General features: G+C 49.5%; 1 pseudogene; it reads right to left on the bottom strand.

Moving 5' to 3' along the window:
• Positions 1-1,762: 1,762 nt before the first annotated feature.
• LOC122153082 lies at positions 1,763-3,159 on the bottom strand (annotated as a pseudogene).
• Positions 3,160-13,244: the final 10,085 nt, after the last annotated feature.

Genomic DNA, 13,244 nt, shown 5'->3' with positions numbered 1-13,244 from the left:
GGTTACCTGAATACAGGTTGACTTTTTTTCAGTATCTACTAAAATGTCACCCATGTACTGTAAGAGCAAGTGTTCTGCTCATGGGGTCACTGTTTTTTTCCTTTGTCCAGATCTCCAATTCCTTCTCTAGCTGGCTACTGAAGATTGCTGGCTATTCTTAAATCCTTGGGGTAGTCGTATCAATGTCAGTTGTACTTTACCCCCTGTTTGTGGGCTCTCCCACTCAAAAGCAAACAGTTTTCAACTTTTCCATTCCAGGGATATGCAAAAGAAAGCATCTTTTAAATCAAGCACTCTAAACCACTGATATGTTTCTTTAAGGGCAGTCAGTAAGGTATACGGATTTGCCACTACCGGGTGGATGTCTTTCACAATATGATTTATGTCTCCCAAGTCCTGTATCAAGCTACACTCACCCATGGGCTTCTGTATTGGCAAAATAGGGGTATTATATTCTGACTCACACTCTTCTAAAATCTTATATTGAAGAAGTTATCAATCAGCTTCCTAATTCCCTGTTCTTTGATCTTAAAAGGTTCCTGAACCTTTTTATCCTTTATCATGAGAGACATCACTTGATTAATCAGCCCACATTCTTTTGGCCAACTCGGATGCTGTCTGAGCTGTGTGACCATACAGGGTGAGGACACGCTCCTGTGTGTGTGTGGGACAGAGACCAGTCTCCTGGAAGGGAGCTGAGACATGCAGGTGTAGGAGACAGGAGGCTGCTCTGTTCCCTTGGTGGCACAGACAGACGGACAAGGTGCCTCAGGGTATTTCTCACACCCCAATCTCCCATTGGCCATTTCCAGCTCTGTCCAGTTGATCCAGTTTATGGGTGGTTTTGCTCTGTGGTCATCTCCTTCCTCCTGCTGGTCCTGGTGCCTGTGGCGGGGGAAGAGCCAGCCCTGCCCCAGCCTCTCTTCTTGCCCAGCCCTTGGCAGACCCCAGAGCAGGGCTGAAAAACTAGTCATGATAGGACAGAGAGGAAGAAGGCAGAAATCAAGCAAGCAATTGGGACAGAATTTCAATAATGGTCACCACCATGGGCCCGTGGAACCCTGTGTGGGGAGGTGTCCAAATGTCTTGAGGTTTCAGTGGTGGGCGGTCGTGGTCCCGCGTGCACAGGTCTTGTCTGGATGGCCCTTTTTATACCCATTCAAGTCTGTGGTTTCCATGATGACGGCATGTACCTGCAGTCCCCACACACTCCTGCACATGCGCACACACTACATGCCCATCCCGCTCTTCACGTGACGTCACATGGTAACATTCTAGGGGACTTCTCTGCGACCTTGCAGTCATCGTTGTATGACAGCAGTCCTCAAGGTAAGCAACTCAAGGCAAACAGTCCAGAGTTCAACTTCTCACAGTCTTTGAGACAAACAGTTCATAGTTCATTCTCTCACATCATCACACATGGGCACAGCCCAGCCCCTGCTCTGCTGGGCCTTAAGGTCTCTGGCAGGAGGCCTGGCTGTGTGAGGACACTGCTGTGTGCCCACACCCTGCACACTCACACTGCTCAGTACTCCAATGGTGTTTTCATCTGCAGGCCTCTTTCCTGGGCATGTTCGTGAAAGCAGCTTTGGAACAAGACCTGTGCCTTCAGGCAGTGCCCTGAGAAGATCACCTTTCTTCATGGAAACGCTGTTGTGGAGGCCAGTTCTGTCCCAGAAGTTCCCACTGCCTGTCCCTGCCTGCGGTCACAGAGCTCCCACCCAGCAGGAATGGGACCAAGCTGCCAGAGCACTCTGGCCTTTCACCAGTGCAAAGGCTGAGAATAAGAGAGTGGAAATGGAGAGTGAGCAGTTTGGGAAACAACAAGCACTGGTGCTCCCTGGCACTGCTGCTTTGCCAGGACACTTTTCCTCTCCACTGCACACAGACACCTTCCCAGTATCTCAAGAGAAGGTTTCAAAGAAGGACCTCAGGCAAGTCACTATAGAGCTCTTTGTTTAAACACACAGACAGCATGTCTGCTTATTTACAAAACCTCTATGTAAAATGGAATTTGGAAAGATAAGTAATTATAAATGCCAGAAAGAATGACATTCCTTATTAGACAACATCACGTCAAGTAAAACAAAAATACACACCTCAAATCAACAACCTAAAACAACAGAACCTGAAAGACAGATGGAATTTGCCCATAATGAGCTACATTGTGAGTGATTTGAGGGAGATGACAAGCAGTTTCTGATTTTGAAAATCATCCAGTCATCAGTTTCCACAGTGCCTCTTTGATCTCCTGGTTCCTCATGCTGTAGATGAGGGGGTTCACTGCTGGAGGCACCACCGAGTACAGAAATGACACCACCAGGTCCAGGGATAGGGGAGGAGATGGAGGGCGGCTTCAGGTAGGCAAAGATGGCAGTGCTGATAAACAGGGAGACCACAGCCAGATGAGGGAGGCACGTGGAGAAGGCTTTGTGCCGTCCCTTGCTCAGAGGGGATCCTCAGCACCACACGGAAGATCAGCGCATATGACAAAATGATGAAAACAAAGCAAACAAATGAAAAACAGACAGCAACAACAAGAATCCCAACTTCCCTGAGGTAGGAACCTGAGCAGGAGAGCTTGAGGATATGTGGGATTTCACAGAAGAACTGGTCCAGGCTGTTGCCATTGCAGAGTGGTAGGGAAAAAGTGTTGGCAGTGTGCAGGAGAGAATTGAGCAACCCAGTGCCCCAGGCAGCTGCTGCCATGTGGACACAAGCTCTGTTGCCCAGGAGGGTCCCGTAGTGCAAGGGTTTGCAGATGGCAACGTAGCGGTCATAGGACATGATGGTGAGAAGATACAACTCTGTTGAAGCACAGAAAAAGAAGAAATAGACCTGTGCAGCACATCCCAAGTAGGAAATGTCCCTGGTGTCCCAGAGGGAATTGGCCATGGCTTTAGGGAGAGTGGTGGAGATGGAGCCCAGGTCGAGGAGGGAGAGGTTGAGGAGGAAGAAGTACATGGGGGTGTGGAGGTGGTGGTCGCAGGCGATGGCTGTGATGATGAGGCCGTTGCCCAGGAGGGCAGACAGGTAGATGCCCAGGAAGAGCCAGAAGTGCAGGAGCTGCAGCTCCCGTCTGTCTGCAAATGCCAGGAGGAGAAATTTTGTTCCTGAGCTCTTGTTGGACATAGGTTTTCTCTGGGCATGGAGAGTCATTCAAACAGATGAAGGGAGAGAAGGTATTAGGACTAACTTCTCTAAGCAAACCTTACTCCATTTCCAGCAAAATCCCCAGCCCCCAGACTCTATCCTTCCAGAAGTCCCTTCCTGCTGCTCCCTGGCTAGATCTCTGCAGTTTGCTGGCGGAGGGTCCAGTGGGGAACAAGGGATTCTGCTGTGGGCTCTGCAGGAGTCAGTCCTGCTGTGCCCCAACAGGCAGAGAGGAACCCACAGTGATCGCTCCTTAAATCCCCTCATGAAATCACAGAGATTTCAGCACTGTCCCTCAGGGCACCCGGCTGCAGAGCAGAGCTGTGGGGCTCTGCTTTTCTTGCTTTTTCCCCTCTTGCCCTGTCCTACCTGAGCAGTGAGGTTTGAAGGCAGACAGCCTTGATATTTCTGCTACACTCAGGAGTTCTGTGGAGATCCCAGGGATGCAAACGGACAGACCCTCAGTGCAGAGTGAGGAGAGCCACTCTGTCCATCAGACTTGCTCTCAACTGCCCTGGGCTTGTACCTCTTGAATCTGGAGGAGTGTCACCCCGAGCTCTGCCCTTGAAAGGAAACTCCATGCTGCTGAGAGCAGAGGAATCCACATTAAAAATCCCCTCCCCATGGAAGATCTCTGAGCTTTTAGATTGCTAGCAGATGGGGTGTTTGGTAAAATGGTCAACTTCCTCTACAGCCTATGGAGAGCTTTTCCCAAGAGCCCCAGGCTACAAGGGTGCTGGGGCACCTTGCTCCCATGGACACATTTGCATGGCAGGACCTGCAGCACCAGTGGCTGAGCTGCAGCTGAAAGCCCCATCCCCAGAGAGCCTGCAAACCAGAACAGCAGCAGCAGGGGCAGGTGGAGAAACAAGGAGAAATGCCCCAATGCTTCTGCCAAGGGAGGCAAGGCCAGGGAGAGACAGATGGGCACTCGGGGGAGTCTCCTCTGCTGCAGCTCTGGCTGCAGAGGAGGCAGCTCCTGCCCTGGAGCTCAGGGCCTGGAGGGCAGAGGCTGTGCTGGCTGGGGGAGGAGACCAGGGGGGCTTCTTAGGGAAAATCTCCTTCACTGAAGGGCTAATAGGGCAGTGCCCAAATACCACCCCTGAGCCATTGCTGTCAGCCTGTTTCTGTCCCTCCTTGCCAAAGCCTCTGGTGCCTGGAGCTGTCCCTGCCTGGAGCTGATTCTGTGTCCCCTTATCTCCTCCCTGTCAGTGCTGCCAGCCCCCATCCCACCCACCCTGTGCTCAGCTCTGCCCTGCGGACCCCTCCTGGCAGCAGGACACTGCCCAGGGATAGCCATGCGTTGTCAAGCTGTAAGAGGACACCACAGCAGTGATGGGCCTTTCAGTAGACAAAACAACAGGTGAAAGGACTTAAGCAGTTTCCTCACAGAACTTCACAGCTCTCACTCTAATGCTGTAGGAGTCTGGGTCAAACATAATAGCTCCACTACTATTCACACCCTCCCAAATACATCAGGAAACTGTAGGCACAGATCCTAGAAAGCCCCTTTCCTTCCACGTAGACCCTGCCTTGATGTGCTTCTTGAAAAGCTGCCTCTGGCATTGTGGTGGGGCTAATCTGCATCCCTGATCCAGGCAGCAGCAGCCTCTGGAGAGCAGAAGGAGCCTGCCCTGGCGGGGGTCTCTCCTTCCCCCCACAGCTTCTCCCCACAGCGCCGTGGGGAGCTCCCCGGGCAGGCTGAGTGCTGACCCTGGCAGGCGGCAGAGTCCCTGCCCCAGCACACAGCCCCCTGGGGTGCAGGGACCCTGCTGGGAAGGACAGCCCTGGGCACCCCTGCCTGCACACCCGGCTGCACACCCCTGCAGCCGGCCCCGCCAGAAGGCAGCCCTCATGCCCTGGCCCTCGCAGGGGGCACCAGGGAAGCCCTGCTCGGGAGCAGCTCCTCCTCCTCCTCCTCCTCCTCCTCCTCCTCCTCCTCCTCCTCTAGGCAGGAGGCAGATTCCTGGCGGCTCTGCCGCCTTCCCCAGATCCCTCCCCGAGCTGCAGCTGCATTGCCCTGCACCCCCAGACTTACTGTGGCCAGGGCCCTGACGCTTTCTCCTCCTCGGAGCTCTCAGCAGCCTCCCAGCCCAGGCTGCCTTGAAGCTGTGTGTGCCTCGCTGCTCTGCCCTGGGTGCCTGCAGGCAGTGCCCTCAGCCCTGCTGCGCTTTGCAGAGGAGCTGCTCCTGGGCAGAGCTGTCTCTCTGCAGCGCTGCCCACTTGCCAGGAGCTCCCTCCGGCCCAGGAGCCCGGCCCAGCTCAGCACCACAGCAACAGCCCAAGACAGTTTAATGACCCCTCAGGAGGGTTTGATGCCAACTCCATGAACATCAAACACAGAGAAGCTGAAGAAACCTCTGAAGAATTCAAAGTTTTATTCAAACTCTAAAGTTTCTTGTGGCTTTAATTGTATCCACTGAGGACGCTATTGACAAAGCCTCCCCAGTGTCCTGTTAGAGCAGAAATCTGAAGGCAGTTATGAGAAGTCGGAAACAAAAAGTAAAAGGTTTCTCTGATGCTGAGTAATCCTCAATTTGTTGCATTATCCAAAGTTCCAAGCCCTAAGTCCATTAACCAAATGGCCAAGCCATGACCACCAGCCCCTGGGAAGGGAGATCCTGTCCCTCCCACATTCCTCAGGGCTCTTCCTGGGGTAGGGGGTATGGAGATGTGCACCTCCCAGGCTTCTGAGGATGCACAAGGAGGCCATGAGGCCCCCGTGCTGCAAGGGACTGTGCCTCCTCACAGGCATCAGTGGCAGGGACAACATCCATAGCCAAAATCGTGATGGGTTTGACTTTACTGGGGGCTTTCAGCTTTCCCACAGCCCTCTGTCATCTCCACCACAGGCTGTCCTATGGGGTTGCATGCCCTGTGCCTCTTTCCCTGCAGGCTGTCCTCATCCCCCCAGCTCTCTCACCTTGCTCCTCCCGAGCATCTTCCTTCCTTTCCTGATTCTCTCACCATCCTCCCTGGCTCTTCCTTGAAAAACAAAGCCTTGTTCTGATCCGTACACCTCCTGGGTCATGTGTTGCACCACAGCATTTATCCTGTTGTCCAGTCTGCACTTCCCCAGCTGCACAGTATGACATTATTTCTTTCTCATGCTGTTTTCCACTATGAAGAAAAAGTCCACCGTCTCTCAAACCACCCTTCAAGGGTTCTTGGGCTACTCCTAGACTGTCCCAAGTCTCCACAACACTTAGTCCAGAATGTTTATATCTAAGCATATTGGACATGTGCTTGAGTCCTCTAAACCCCATCTTGGGGTGATGTCTGGGCACTCTCAAAGGTGTTTGGAGATGAAAACATAGTGGTTACAGGTCAAGAAAGATGGAGTGATACTTTTCACCAGGATCTGTATTAGAAGGATAAGAGGCAATGGTGTTAAAATGAAAGAGGGTAGATTTAGATTTGAAATAAGGAAGAAATGTTTTCCGATGAGGATGCTGAGATACTGGAACAGGTTGCCTAGAGAAGTTCCAGGGAGGGGCAATTCACCACTTCTCTGGGCAACCTCTTCCAGTGTTTCACCATCCTCATAGTAAAGAATTTCCTCCTTTTATATAAGCTAAATCTACCCTCTTTCAGTTTAAACCCATTACCCTTTGTCCTATCCCTGCAATCCCTGATAAATAGTCCTTCCCCATCTTTCCTGTAGCCCTGTTTAAGTCCTGGAAGGCCACTAGAATTTCTCCCTTGGAGCCTTCTCTTCTTCAGTCTGAACAAAACAAACTCTCTCAACCTGTCCTCACAAGGGAGGTGCTGTCACCCCCCAGTCATCTTCATGGCCTCCTCTGGACCTGCTTGAGCATGTCCATGTCCTTTTTATGTTTGGATCACAAGAGCTGAAAACCAGACTACAGGGCCAGTCACATGAGAGCAGAGCAGAATGGGAGAATCCCCCACCTTGACCTGCTGGCCACACTTCTCTTGATGCAGCCCAGGACACGGTTGGTTTTCTGGCCTGCGAGTGCACATTGCTACTTCACAGCTAGTTTTCCATGAACTACCACCCCCAAGTCCTTCTCCGCAGAGCTGCTCTCAATCCACTCCTTGCCCAGCATCTATTTGTATGTGAGGTTGTCCCAAGCCATGGGTAGGACCTTCAACTTGGCCTTGTTGAACTTCATGAGGTTTGTCTGGGTCTACTTCTCCAGCCACTCTATCCCACTGTCCATGACAGCGACAAAGATGTCAATCAATACCAGCCCCAACTCCAACCCCTGAGGAATGACACTCACCTCTGTTCTCCAATTGGACATTGAGACTGTGACCTCAGCACTTTGAGTGTGACCATCCAACCAATTCTTTATCCACCGAGTGGTCTATCCGCCAAATCGCTGTCTCTCCAACTTATAGATGAGGATGTCATGCGGGACCCTGTCAAGTGCTTTGCACAAGTCCACGTAGATGACGTCAGTTGCCCTTCCAACTGTTCTTTGGTGAGGCCAGCAACGGGCAAGACGGATGTATGTGCATGTCATGTTGGTGTGTCTGCCAGTGGGTGTAACTCATGGTCTGAGCCTGGTCGGCAGCCAAATACCACACAGCTCCCACCTGGGAATGGGGAAGGAAGCAGAGGGGCAAAGGGAGACTCACGGGTTGAGATAGGAACAGTTGAATAATGGTGATAAAATAATACGGTGGCAGTATGAACGGATAATGTAAAATGCAATTGCTCACTAACCGCCGACTGACACCCAGCCGGCTCCCGGCCAGCGATCCTGAAACACAAAGATGCCGCGACCACAGTCCCAAAAGTGAGAGCGTGCCCCTTCCCGCCCACCCCTCCTTTATATGGTGAGCGTAACTTCACATGACATGGAATATTGGCCAATCCAGGCCCGCTGCTCCAGCTCTGTTTCCTCTCTGCTTCTTGTGAGCCTGTGCACAGGCAGGACACGGGGAGCTGGAGAGTCCCTGAAATCTCCGTGTGCATCAGCACTCCTACAGCTACCAAAAAGGAACAGGAACTCTATTCCAGTCTGAACCAGGACCGTGTCCACCCCTTGTTCCATATCCTTTGCATTATCCTCAGGTTCCATATTTCCTAATACAGTCTAATTAATTACTGTCCTCTTCCCTGGTCTTAGGCATGTGCACACAGATATAATTCCCTTAGCCCATGGGCCATGGTAAGCCCATACGTGGAATTACCTTTGCCCAAGGACCTGGGTGCACTTGGTCCTTGCAGTCTATATACTGCAGAATGTATCGTGAGTTCATTTGGTCCATAGCTTCAGGTTCCATCTGTCCTAACAGCCTCTTAAGGCAGGAGGAGGGATTCTCAGTTGGTAGGGCACAGGTGTCCTTGGGCCTGGCAGGAGGATGGCATGCAGTCTCTGTTGCAGTCGGAGCTGGTGGCTGATGCATCTGACGCTGTCTGTATTCAGTCTGCAGCAGTCGCTGGGTATCAGTTGCTGAAACCAATCGTGACTTTATCCAAGTTCGTGTTTTTCTTCATGAATATGATGCCATTAGCATAATATGTGTCAACCATAGCAATGCATTTATAGGGTTGTTTGGTGATTAATGTAATACAGTTTATTGGCTATTTTCACCTAACATTAATTCCCTTGAGGCACACATCGGACTTCCTCGTCCTTCTGCATTGCCCACCAAGTGCATCCAGGTCCTTGGGCAAAGGAAATTCCACGTATGGGCTTACCTTTACCTGAAGTAGGAATAACCCAAATAGTCTTCCCCAGCATGTTCTTAAGGTGCACTACTGGGACTCTATCTCCATCTGCAGTATGTAGAATTTTGACTGGGCAGGGCCATCCTGGTTGGTAGATGCTCTAGTTTTGACTAACCAGGTGGGCTTTGCTAAATGTCTGTCCCAGTGTTTAAAAGTTCCTCCTCCCATTGCTCTCAGCATGGTCTTTAGTAGCCCATTGTACCACCCAATTTTCCCAGAGGCTGGTGCATGGTAGGGGATGTGATATACCCCTCAATGCCATGTTCTTTTGCCCAGGGGTTTATGAGATTATTTCAAAAATGAGTGCCATTAGCTGACTCAATTCTTTCTGGGGTACCATGTTGCCACAGGACTTGTTTTTCAAGGCCCAGAATAGTGTTCCGGGCAGTGGCATGGGGCACGGCCTATGTTTCCACCCACCCGGTAGTTGCTTCCACCATTGTGAGCGCATAAAGTTTGCCATGTCAAGTATTGTGGAAGTGCGATGTAATCACTCTGCCAGGCCTCCCCATATCTATATTTTAACCATAGCCCTCGATACCAAAGAGGTTTTAACCTCTTGGCTTGCCTGATTGCAGCACTGTATCACATTCATGGATAACCTGTGTGACAGTTGTCGTGGTTTAAACCTGGTCAGCAGCTAAACGCCACGCAGCTTCTCACCCACCCTCCCCTCCACTTGGGAATGGGGAGGGAATCGGAGGGCAAAGGGAGACTCATGGGTTGAGATAAAAACAGTTTAATAACAGTAACAGAATAATATGGTGACATGATGAATGGGTAACGTACAATACAGCTGCTCACCACCTGCCGACCGACACCCACCTGTTCCCGGCCAGTGATCCCGAACACAAAGACACTGTGGCAACACTCCCGGAAGTGAGAGCCCCTTCTGACCCACTCCTTCCTTTATATAGTGAGCGTAATGACATGGAATATTGGCCAATCGGGGCCCAGCACTCCAGCTGTGCTCCCCCCACCCCCGCACACAGGCAAGCGCTCTCGGACCTGGAGAGCCTCTGGAATCTCAGTGTGCTGCAGCACTCCTCCCGCTGCCAAAATGAACAGGAACTCTATTCCAGCCCGAACCAGGACAGGGGCCCTGTGTGTAACTGCGTGTCTGTGTGCCTGTATGCCTGCATGAGAGAAGTGAAACGCAGCACAGCTGCGAAGTGAGTGCAGAGTTCTGATCCCCGCTTCCATGTCCTCCACGAGGAGAGTGGCCGGAGGCGAGAGAAGCGAACGAAGTGTATGTCAGATTTTAAAACAGTATTGTTTGAGCCTGTGGTTAACTTTTGGTGCCCCATACACAGACCCGAGGATTTTTCTTGTAATCCAATCTTTGTTTTGGAATGCTTTGGTTGTGGACAAGACGTCTGGGTGGAATTTGGAGACGATTTCTGGTGTAGTAAATGTCAAGGGAAGTGGTCTGACTGGGACAGAATTGAGCGCTCAGGTGAGCTTAAAAGAACTTATTGTGGGAACCTAGGAAACTTACAGAGGCAAGAGAAGCAGAATGTGGATAAGTCCTCCAGGCTAACAATATGGGAGGGAAACAGAGTGGGGGTAGAGTGAAAAAGAGCCTTCTGGGCTGCATCTTAGCCCATTGGAAGGAAATCAGAGGAACACCAGGTGGAATTGTGAATAAAAGGACCTTACCTAAATACTGTAACCAGTGGTGGACCCTGTAAAATTAGATGATGGGGAAAAATGGCCCTTTAATGGAACCTTGAATTATAATACTTTGTTGCAACTGATGTTGTTTTTGAGGAGAGAAGGAAAGTGGGATGACGTCTCGTATGCAGACACTCCTGAAATCACCCTGAGTATCAAACTGATTGTGGATTAAAGAGCCCACAAGACCCAATGGTTTTGGCTCTAGAAAAGGAAAATATGAAAGAAGGAAAAGGAAAACTGAAAAGGTGCTGTTCAGCCTGTAGCATAGGTCAAAGATCCACAAGGCCGGAAAAGCTAAGGGATCCCAAGGTGGGAGAGCTGCCAGAATATTATAAACTCCCAGCAAAAACACAACAAAAGGAACGGGAGGATTTGGACCCAGGAACTCCTCCCGATAGCCTGGTCACTTTACATATCCAGAGTAAAAAGGAAAGAGTTATGGTACAGGCACCCTTGAGAGAAGCTATATGTCAAGGAGGAGAGCCTGTCCTAATAAAAATTCCCTTCTCCTCCTTTGATCTAGAAACATGGAAAAATGTGGCGAAAAACTATCGGAGTGATTCTGTGGGGGTGATCAAACAGTTCCAGTTTCTGATAAAACAGCATAACCCTGACTGGAGTGATATTCAATTGTTATTAGACCATATGACAGAGTCAGAAAAACAATTAATATTAAAAACAGCCCAAGACCTGGCTAGTGATTTTCTTAAGAATACGGGGGAAGATATAAAAGCTCATTTCCTCTTACAGGATCCAGGATGGATCCCTAATAGAGGGGCGCATGTAAGGTTGCTGAATACATACAGAGATTGGGTTGTGAGAAGAATGTAGTGGGCTATCCAAAAATAATTAATTGGTCAACTTTGTATGCATTTAGCAAGGTCTAAGGCATACTCCCTTGGAATTTTTGGATAAATTACAGGATACTATGAGGCAGTACACCCCTTTAGACCCAGGATCGGAAGTAGGCACTCAGCACTTAGTGTCTCTGCTCATTGGACAATCAGCAAGCGACATCCGGAGGAAGCTGCAGAAATTGAAGCCTGGTGGAAAGCAGGAATTTGGAGACTTTGTTAGATGAGGCATGGAGAGTATTTAGCAACAGAGAGGTGGATGGTCGAAGAAGAGACCAGCAAGTGTTGGTAGCGGTGTTACAAGAAAATAAAGAATTCAGGAGTATGGGACCAAGGGGGCCTGTGGGAAGGGATCAGTGCCCATGGTGTAAACAAAGGGGACATTGGAAGAATGAATATCCGGAGAAACAAAAAAGGAAAGGGAGGATACAGGCCCATGTCAAAGAAGATTGACGAGGATCTGGGGAATCTACCCTAGCAGATCCACTGGTTACATTAAAGCTAGGGAAACGACAACAGAATATAAAATTTCTAGTAGATACTGGAGCAACACTTTGGGTTTTGAATGAGGCTTTAACACCTATGGATCATGATTATGTAACGGTAAGAGGAGTTATCAGCCAAAGTGAAAAGGCATACTTTTTAAAACCCCTTAAATTTAAATTAGGAAAACAATTGGGAATACATAAATTCTTACATATGCCTATTTCCCCAAGACCTCTATTAGGCCAAGACCTATTGGAGCAGTTGAAAGAAAAGTAACTTTTGAGGGAAGAAAAATAGAATTTCAAGTGGGGAATGATCAGCTAATTGAACTTTTGAGTCTGGCCCTTATAGACACTCCTGTCAGTCCAGGAGTGCCTGAAGAAGTCTGGAATCAAGTATATCCGGGAGTATGGGCCTCGGAAACACGAGGAAGGGTGAAAAATACCTCCTCAATAATAGTAAAACTTAAAACAGGAAGGCAGCCTGTGAGAATTAGGCAATAACTCCTTAGGAAAGAAGATAGTGAAGGAATCCAGCCAATAATTGACTGATTCATCAAATTTGGGTTGTTAACAGAGTGTGAATCAGAATATAACACTCTCATTTTACCAGTCAAAAAGCCAGATGGGAGTTATCAGATAGTGCAGGATCTCAGAGCTATCAATAGGATGGTTGAAGACTTGCACCCTCTTGTGGCCAACCCATACACATTATTAACCAAATTAGAACTTGAATTGGCCTGGTTTACCGTATTGGACCTAAAAGACGCCTTCTTTTGCCTACCCTTGAGCCCTGAAAGTCAGTTGTTGTTTGCGTTTGAATGGGAAAACCCTGACTCTGGAAGAAAGACACAATTAACATGGACTGTGTTACCACAGGGGTTTAAGAATACCCTCGCTCTTTTTGGAAAGGAATTAACCAAGGATTTGGAGAAGTGGGAACGACCACATGGAGCTGGGATAATACTACAATATGTGGATGATTTATTGATAGCAGCAGAAATGATTGAGATATACATAGTATGGACAGTTAGTCTGCTAAATTTCCTTGGACTTAATGGCTATCGAGTCTCTCCACAGAAAGCCCAAGTGGCCCAGCAGCCGGTGACTTACCTTGGATACAAGATAAGTGCTGGACAAAGATCTCTAGGCACAGCAAGAAAGGAGGCCATTTGCCAGACCCCTCGACCACAGGCAGCTAAGGAGCTCCATACATTTTTAGGAATGATGGGATGGTGTCACCACTGGATATACAGCTACGGGCTCCTGGTAGGGCCATGCTATGAACTGTTAAAATCCAGGTCTGGGAAGCCTCACTTGGAATGGGGAAGCAGATAAAGCGTGCCAGCAACTGAAAAAGAAGCTCATGGA

This window comes from Tyto alba, unplaced genomic scaffold (genome assembly GCF_018691265.1).
Source record: "Tyto alba isolate M040663 unplaced genomic scaffold, T.alba_DEE_v4.0 Super-Scaffold_15, whole genome shotgun sequence".
Taxonomy (NCBI): domain Eukaryota; kingdom Metazoa; phylum Chordata; class Aves; order Strigiformes; family Tytonidae; genus Tyto; species Tyto alba.
Note: the sequence above shows the minus strand (reverse complement) of the source record. Positions and strands in the feature narration are given on the sequence as shown.